This window comes from Cricetulus griseus, chromosome 2 (genome assembly GCF_003668045.3).
Source record: "Cricetulus griseus strain 17A/GY chromosome 2, alternate assembly CriGri-PICRH-1.0, whole genome shotgun sequence".
Taxonomy (NCBI): domain Eukaryota; kingdom Metazoa; phylum Chordata; class Mammalia; order Rodentia; family Cricetidae; genus Cricetulus; species Cricetulus griseus.
This window is the reverse complement of record NC_048595.1, coordinates 130,184,536-130,193,123: the sequence shown is the minus strand read 5'-3', so window position 1 is coordinate 130,193,123 and position 8,588 is coordinate 130,184,536. Positions and strand designations below refer to the sequence as shown.

The 8,588-nt window shown below is 39.7% G+C and overlaps 1 non-coding gene across 1 annotated transcript; it reads left to right on the top strand.

Annotated features, from left to right (window-relative positions):
* The first annotated feature begins 4,860 nt into the window (after window positions 1–4,860).
* Window positions 4,861–5,025, top strand: LOC113834450. Its single transcript, XR_003482959.1, has one exon. It is a non-coding gene; the product is annotated as a U1 spliceosomal RNA (small nuclear RNA).
* Window positions 5,026–8,588: the final 3,563 nt, after the last annotated feature.

Below are 8,588 nucleotides of genomic sequence, written 5' to 3'. Positions count from 1 at the left end.
AGACTTTATTGACTTCTCATGGGAGCCCTTGCCCATGAGGAGGAGTGGACTGGGCATGGCCTGTGGGGGAAGGTGAGGGGAAGCAGAAGGAGGGGTGGGAAGAAAAACTGTTTGGAATGTAAAAATGAAATTTAAAGGAGTAAATAAGTTATAGAAAAGAATTAATGTATAGACACTAAGTAAAAGGCACAATTTATTTACCATAAACCTAGAACTCAGAAAAGTATATTAAAATGCATAATGAGCCTGGCAGTGGTGGCTCATGCCTTTAATCCCAGCCCTTGGGAGGCAGAGGCAGGCAGATCTCTGTGAGTTCAAGACCAGCCTGGAGGACAAGAGCTAGTTCCAGGACAGCCTCCAAAGCCACAGAGAAACCCTGCCTCAAATAAACAAAAAAAAATGTATAACTAGTACACATATTGTTATCAATAAAATATCCAAAGCCCAAATAAATAAAGCTAACCTTTGTTTTGAGTTAAGAGCATCTCAAATTCTGTCGCTCAAAAGCCCTCACCCCAAAATGCTGAAATTGAAATTAAAGGTTTCAACAAACCCATAGGAAAATGTCCCACAAGTGGATAAGCTTTTCTCTCTCTTTTTCTTTTTCTTTTTCTTCTTTTGGTGAGTTTGAGAATATTTAAAATGACAAAATTGGATGTGTATTTCAGAAAGGCTAGCATGGTTCTTCCTCCTCAGTCTAAATTAGGCTTGGGTGAGAAATTGTTGTCTAAGGGACAAAGAGTCAACATATGCTTGTCTATAAAGGGACCCAGTGAAAACTGAGCACAGCTGCCCACATCCGGGACACTAGCTCTGGAGGGAATTCAAGGAATCTCCTGGGATTGTTGACCAGTAAATCTAACTAAAACAGAGATTTGCCTTGAAGTACAGGACATGTGGATTAAGGATCCCTTTGAATTGTAGATAGCAAAACTCAACCTCTTAAAAAGTAACTAACCCCCACACACACAAAAAGAAAAATGCAGGGTGGTGGTGACACACACCTTTAATACCAGCACTTAGGAGGCAGAAGCCTCTATGAGTTTGAGGCCAGCCTAGTCTTATAGAGGGAGTGCCAGGATAGACTGTAAAGCTACACAGAGAAACCCTGTCTCAAAATAACCAAAAATCAAAATTAATTCACCTCCTTAAACCTTAGTTATCTTTTTTTTTCTTTTAAGATAAGGTTTCACCTCTGTCTTTGAGAGGTATCATTTCCATTACAACAATGAACACACAGCAGCTATGGATGTCTACTCAAGACCCACAAAAGAGTTGGGCCTTTACCATTCCATTCTGGGTATGAGAAGTGCTCAGGAAGCTGCAGACCTTCTGGGGGAGATGTTTACATTTCATGGTTGCAAAGGAAAGAGGGGTCGTTTTCTGCAGTGATGTAGCCACTAGTAAGTTGTCCATGCTTCAGTGAATACCCCCTACCCTTGCTCAAATAAGCAACCCTAATTAGATGCAATGGGTCAAAAACAACCTGAACACAGGAGAGGAAAAGAAGGGGTCAGGCCTGGCTGGTCTTTGTCACCTTCACACAAGCTGAAATATCTGGGAAAAGAAAACCTCCATTGAGAAAAATCTTTCATCAAGTTGGTATATAGGCAAGCCTTTGTGGCATTTGTTATCAATTATTAATTTGAGATGACTCAGCCACTGAGATTGGTGCCAACCCTGGCAAGTGATCATGTGTGGTACAAGAAACAGGCTGATCAACCCAGTGGTGGTGGCCCATGCCTTTAATCCCAGAACTCTCAGGGAGGGCAAAGGCAGGTGAATTTCTTGAGTTTGAGGAGAGCCTGGTCTACAGAGTTAGTTCCAGGACAGCAAGAGCTACAGAGAAACCCTGTCTTGAAAAAATAAGGAAGGAAGAAAGAAGGAAGGGAGGGGAAAGAGAAAGAAAAGGGAATAGGCCTACCAAGTCATGGGGAGCAAGCCAGTAAGCAGTATTCCTCCATGGCCCCTGCTTCATTTCCTTGTCCCATGATCCTGCACCTACCCTATCTTCTCCCCATGATGGACTATAAAGTATAAGTGGAAATAACCCATTTCCGAAAGTTGCTTTTGATCATGATATTTTATCATAGCAACAGAAACCCTAACTCAGCATATGTAGGAGTGGAATTAGGATAACAAAGGGGGAAAAATGGGTTCTTTAATTGAATCACAATAATACACAAAAATGTAAAAAAAAAATAAAAATGCATGTTTTCTCTTACTTACAAATGTTATCTTTGAATCTTCATAATCTCACAGATGTCAGGAAATGGGTAACATTGTGTAGATTATGCTAATTGTTAATTTATAAAACTGATTGCCCCATAATAGGGCAAGAAGAGATTGGATGAAACAGCCTGACATAGAAAGAATGATGGGAGGAGGAAGGGAAGAGTCGGTGGAGTCCAGAGAGAGATGCTGGACAGCTGCTAAGCAAGCAGGAAGTATAAAAAATGAGGTAATATGATCTGACAGTCCGGGCAGTGGAGGAGAGGATGGCCTAGAAGCCCCTCCCCTAGAATGAGAGTGATGACTACTCTCTATGCTATCCTAGAGTCCTCATCCAGTGGCTGATGGAAGCAGAGACAGACATCCACAGAAATACACTGAGCTGAATTCTGGAACCTAGTTGAAGAGAGGGAGGAATGAAGAACGAAGGGGTCTGTACCAGGTTGGAGAAACCCACATAAACAGTTGGCCTGAAAAAGGGAAAGCATATCGACCCCAGACACTCTTTGGGAGGCCAGTACAGGACTAATCCAGCCCCCTGATCATGGATGCCAATGGGGAGGACCTTGCACTCCTGGGAGCCTCCGGAGGTGGACTGGCTTTTTGCCCTGGTGTATGTGGGGGACTTCGAGAGCCCATCCCACTTGAAGGGATGCACTCTGTCTCTGAACACATGGGGAAGGACCCAGGCCCAGCACAGGAAGATTTGGTGGACTTGGTGGAGCCCCGGTTGGGGGCCCTACCCTGCCTGGGGAGTGGTGGGTGGATGGGGTGGGGGGTAGGTTGGAGGTGGGGGAGAAGGAATGGGGGTGAGGGGAGGGAGAGGGAGAGAGAGAGGGGAATTACATGTGAAACAAGCCTGTTTTGAATTAATAATAATAAAAAGAGAGAGAAAAATGAGGTAATAAGCCATGAGCCACGTGGCAAAGCATTAATAGAATATGGGTTGATTTAAGTGAAAGGGTTAGCTAGTAACAAGCCTGAGCTATCCACCAAGTATTTATAATACATTTTCAGTCTCTGAATGGATATTTGTGACTGAGAAGTTGGGACAGGAAAACATCCATTTAGAGTAAGAGGCCATAGGAGAGTGCTTTCAAGGTAGGAAAAAGCAACACATAGGTGTGATGGGTTAAAAGGCAATGGGAAAACAGAAAGGGTTAAATTGGGATGGGGAATGAGAGGAATAAAATAATACTAAAGACCTTTTTAAATTATATGGAAACCTACTACTCTAGACGTTCCTAACACACACACACACACACACACACACACACACACACACACACATAGGTAAAAAGAGTTTAAAGTCAGTTACACTAAAGCAGGGTAACAATGCCCCTGCTATGCACCACAGACTAACAAATAAAAAGCCTAGTGCCAGAAATGGGCTATCTCTTTTGAAATTGTTGGCTAGTGAGTTCTATAACTATTCCAAACATTACAGATTGTTACCAGTGCCATTGGTTGCCCTCCAGAAATTGAGGGAAAGGCTCTGCTGCTGAAGACAACATATACTTGATTCATAGAAGATGGAGAAATCAAAATGGTACTGACCTGCAAAGTTCATGCCTTCTGACAAGCTTTCATCATGCTAGAAGGTGATGTGTGTGTTATCAGCGAGAAAAAGTAGTTATCAACCTAACCCAGCTCAGAATTCTACAAGCTACAATAACAACCAACCAGCCAAGATATGTAAAATAAATGGTGATACAACTTTCTGATAGTTGTAGCCAACCACTTTCAGATTGGACTTAAAGCCAGCTCCACAAGACGAAACTCATACCTGACACTGTTATCAGGATCAAGAACTGTGGCTAAGCAGAGCATAGTCCACAGAGGAGAACCTGCTACTGTTATTCTGTTAAATGGACATATTATTGACTCTTAGTGAATGATTTTATGCCCATTTAATATATCTCTCAGCACTGGTCACAGAAACTTATTTTGCAAGATACATGATTAATATTGAGAACCAAAATGGTCACACTGCATAAACTAAAAGACCATAAAATGCCTATCCTAAATATAACATTGATATCATGAATGCTCACCCCAGTGTACAGTAATCACTGCAAAAGAGGAAGCAGGAATATTGTGGGATCCAAAGGCAGTGGATAGCTACAAAGAAATAGTGTTTCCTACACAAGATGGACAGATGCATACATGAACTCACAATGAACCTGGCAGATGTGTGCAGGCTCAAGCCAGATAAAATTCCAGCATGGAGAGGAGAGGTAGGCATAAACTCCCATTCCTACCTGAGTACTATTGGAATTGATAGTTGCTGGGAGAGTGAGGCCAGTCTTCTCTAAGGTGGCAGCCTCTGTTAAGTCAACCATGTCCAATGGAAAACCACATATACACAAATATATGGGCAGCACAAATACATGGAAGACCATATATACGCAAATATATATATGGGCAGCACAAATTGAACTTGATGACTTCTTTTTATTTGTGGTTTGAGATTTTTTTTTTAAACAAAGACATAAATTTGGATGACTATGGAAAGGGAGATAGATCTGAGAGGAGTTGGGGAGGGAGTGAATATGATCAAAATACATTTTATGAAATTTAAAAGGTAAAATTAATGAATAGTGATAATTAAACTTTAAAAGAAAATGAATACTGCCTGGCAGGGGAGAGCCCATGATCACGAAGGTGGTTTTTCCAGGGTTAGGCTTAATCCATTGCACTATGATTGTGCTGACCCCTGTAATTGTCCCCAAAGGCAGGAAACTTGACTGCATAATTTGTGGTAGTAGGGGACTATGTTTGCATGAATTGTATTTTTTCAATGAAAAATGGCCCCATAGGCTCATAGATTTGAATACCCGATCACCAGGGAGTGATAGTGTCCTTGTTGGAGGAAGTGTGCCACTGGGGGTGGTCTTTAAAGTTTCCAAAAGGCCATTCCAAGTCCAGGGTCTCCCTCTTCCTGCTGCCTGAGACTCTGAGTGTAGAACTCTCAGATCCTTCTAAAGCACCATGTCTGCCTGTATGCTGCCTTGCTTCCACCAAAGCTAATAATGGGATGAACCTCTAAGTGAAAGCCATCCCCAATTAAATATTTTCCTTTATAAGAGTTGCCATGGTCATGGTGTCTCTTCACAGCAACAGAACATTGACCAAGACAAACTAAAGAACAGAGTTTCACATAACTCAGGCTGGCCTCAACTTGTTAAGTGGCTGGGATTACCTTACTCTTTCCGTGTTCATGCAGGTATATGTTATCAACCACACCCACTTTATACCATATGGGGAGTCAAAGTTAAGTTCATGCTAGCCAAGTGTTCCATTATCTTCCCAGGACAAATTTCAGTCTTTCAATCTATACAATAGATGTAAAAATAGTTTGTGTGTGTCAAGCGAAATAAAGTAGATCAGAAAGTTATTTAAAAGTAGTTATTACCACATTAGACTAATTTCTTCATGCCCTCACAAAACTCCCCCTAAAGGAGTTCAACAGGAAAATGCATAGAATTTCTTAAGTCTACCTACAAAAGCAAGAAGTTGCATATTAAATTATGTAAATTATGCATTTATATTTCATGATACATGTTAAAAGCTGTCCATTGATTACAGCAGAATAAATAGAGAGTTAAATTAACTTATAATTCTTGGCTTTGGGTTTTTTTTACAGGGTGGTGACTTCAAAAGTTTTCAAGTCTCTATATCAGACATTTTTAGTAAAGTTTTGCTTATTTGTTATAAGCAAATGTTACTTAGGTGAAACTGTTTGTTTTATTATTTTGTTCTCGTGTGCTTATCAGTCATTCTCATACCTCATTACCTGTAAAGATGTGCCTTGGAATGCACAATAAAGCATCTCACAGAGTTTTCTTACTTCAGCAAGCAGCAAGCCACTGTTTTCTCTATTTCAAATAGAAATCAGCATTACATTAAGAACAGTGGACAATATTGTCAGTTGTCATCAATCTTCCCTACATAACATCAGTACCAAATTAGAATTTGTTCTTACCTAGCTTTTATTTTATTTAATTTGATAGGAATTATTTAAGGAAACAATACTGAGTTTATACTTGCTTTTCATTGATGCTTTTTCTAAACATTGAGCAGCTGTTTTATAGGAGTGACTGACAAGTACACTAGTTGACATTGACTTAAATAGCAGAAGAATATTATTCTTCAAATTCTTAAATCTAAGACTTTTAAGTCTTCAAAGGCAAAACACAGCTTATTCAACTTTACATCTCTAAAATCTATGCTCCACATGTCACATCAATAGGCATCTTCCAGTACTTCCTTACATAACCAGGGATTTTTAGAAAGTCCTTGACATTAATAACTCAGAAAACCTACTCCTAAGCCATCTGATTTCCTTGAATATGCTTTTTGTTATATTTAAACCAAAAGATTTCAAGAATTGGATTTTCCACTGTCACAAAATCTCTCATTAAAACCAACAAATTATCAAGATCTGAAATGATGGAAGAAGCACAGACAAAGCCAATCAGAAACTCAGGGACTAAATTTTGGAAGGCTATATACCAACTACCAGAAGGTATGAATGACACCTGAGCACCTCTAATCTTAATAGCAAAGGAAAACAGGGAAACTTACAGAGCAGAAGACAAAGTACAGGGACCCAACCAGAGACAGTGGCTCAGTTTGGGTGAGAGGAAGCCTTGCAGACAGCAGAAGCCAAGAGAAGAAACTATAGCTAAAGCACAGGTTCAAAAATCCACACTGTACATTAAATAGCAACCATTCAAGGAGCAGTAAACAAATACAAAGCCGGACAAGGGGTGCACAGCAGTGACACTGGAAGAGGTAGGAGAGATGTCAAGAAAATGTTCCTCTCTGAAAAGTAATCTTTAAGTACATTCTAAAAATACTCCCATTGAGTGAGAGGCTTGGATCCTGAGACCCTGTGTGAACTGCACTCAAGAGAAACTCAAGTATCATGGGAGTAGGGAGTATACACTGAAATGTGGCCAGTCAAATACCATTAGGATGGGGTGGGACAGAACCTCATAGTATTCAGTGAAGAGGAAAACAATGTAGAGCCAGAGTCTTCAAGGTAAAATACATTAAGAGTCATGTAGGGCACTGAGCACTGCACTGTGCTGCACAAAAGGGCCAGTTTGCAGCATAGACTGTAAACATATGACTAGCATCTATGCACTGACCTTGCAAAGGATGACCCAAGGGACAGGTCTTAAGGACCACTGAGAGGTATGAACACCATCTGCAAACCAATCCTTGAGAAATTTGATTTGACATCACTAAAAAGTATCTGGGAGTGTGACAGATACTTGGGAGCCCCAGAAGGAATGCCAAGAGACTGGAACCAGCAAGCAAGTGAAGCTGCATTCAGACACTATACCCATCCATCTCTCCCCTTAACATGTCTCCTCTTCACTTTGTATGCATTGTTAATTTAGCAAACCAACTCTACCCTATTTTATTCCTGTCTTCTCTATTTCTCTTTTTATCTTCCTTTTTATCTATTCTTTATTTTTCATTTTCTTTTTTATAGGTTTTTGAAAAGAACACTGTCTTGCTTTGTTGTTTGGGTCTCCATTTCTCAGTCTCTTAACAGCTGATACTGTTTTTGGTTATTGGACTTCATTTCCTGACCTTGTTAATTCTACCTCCAGCCAAAACTTCATCTACTATCCTTGGTCCCTATTGTTCCCTCCATCTATTTACTTTTCTTTCAGCCTTTTCTCTATTAGACCAATGCTAATTTTAATTTAACTCTTCTTTTCCTTTGCATTCATACTCACAGTAAATAATACAACAATGCACACAATGCTATCAGTGTTTATTTCTTCCTAAAATGGTGTTTAGAGAATAACTGTTTTTCATTTGACGATTTTTTATGTTCATAGAGGGCCTACCCTTTATAGTTATTTATTTTATAAACAGTATTCTGCTCTCAAGGAAGTACTGTAAGTGGAGTTGGTACCCAAAATACAAGCCTAGCAGAGGAAAATGGCACCTCAAACCTACAACAACTAAAGTCTACAAAACAAGTCTGTTTTGAACACTGCAAATATTTTCACTGAAAGAAAATTGGTAGGAACTGGTGATGTTACTCAATGGGTAATAGTGTTTGCCATGGAGCCTGGCAAACTAAACTGAACTCCCAGGAGCGACATGGTAGACAGAAGAGAATTGGCTCAGCATACACATGGGCATATGGACACACAATAAATAAATAAACATATGTAAAATATGTGTATATGTATGTACACAGATATATTATTATATGTGTACATATATAGATGTGTATATGTATATATATGTATATGTATATAAAATCAAAGTGACTTTAAAAAAATCCAAACAATGATCTACCCCCTCAAAGTGGAAATTTCAATAGT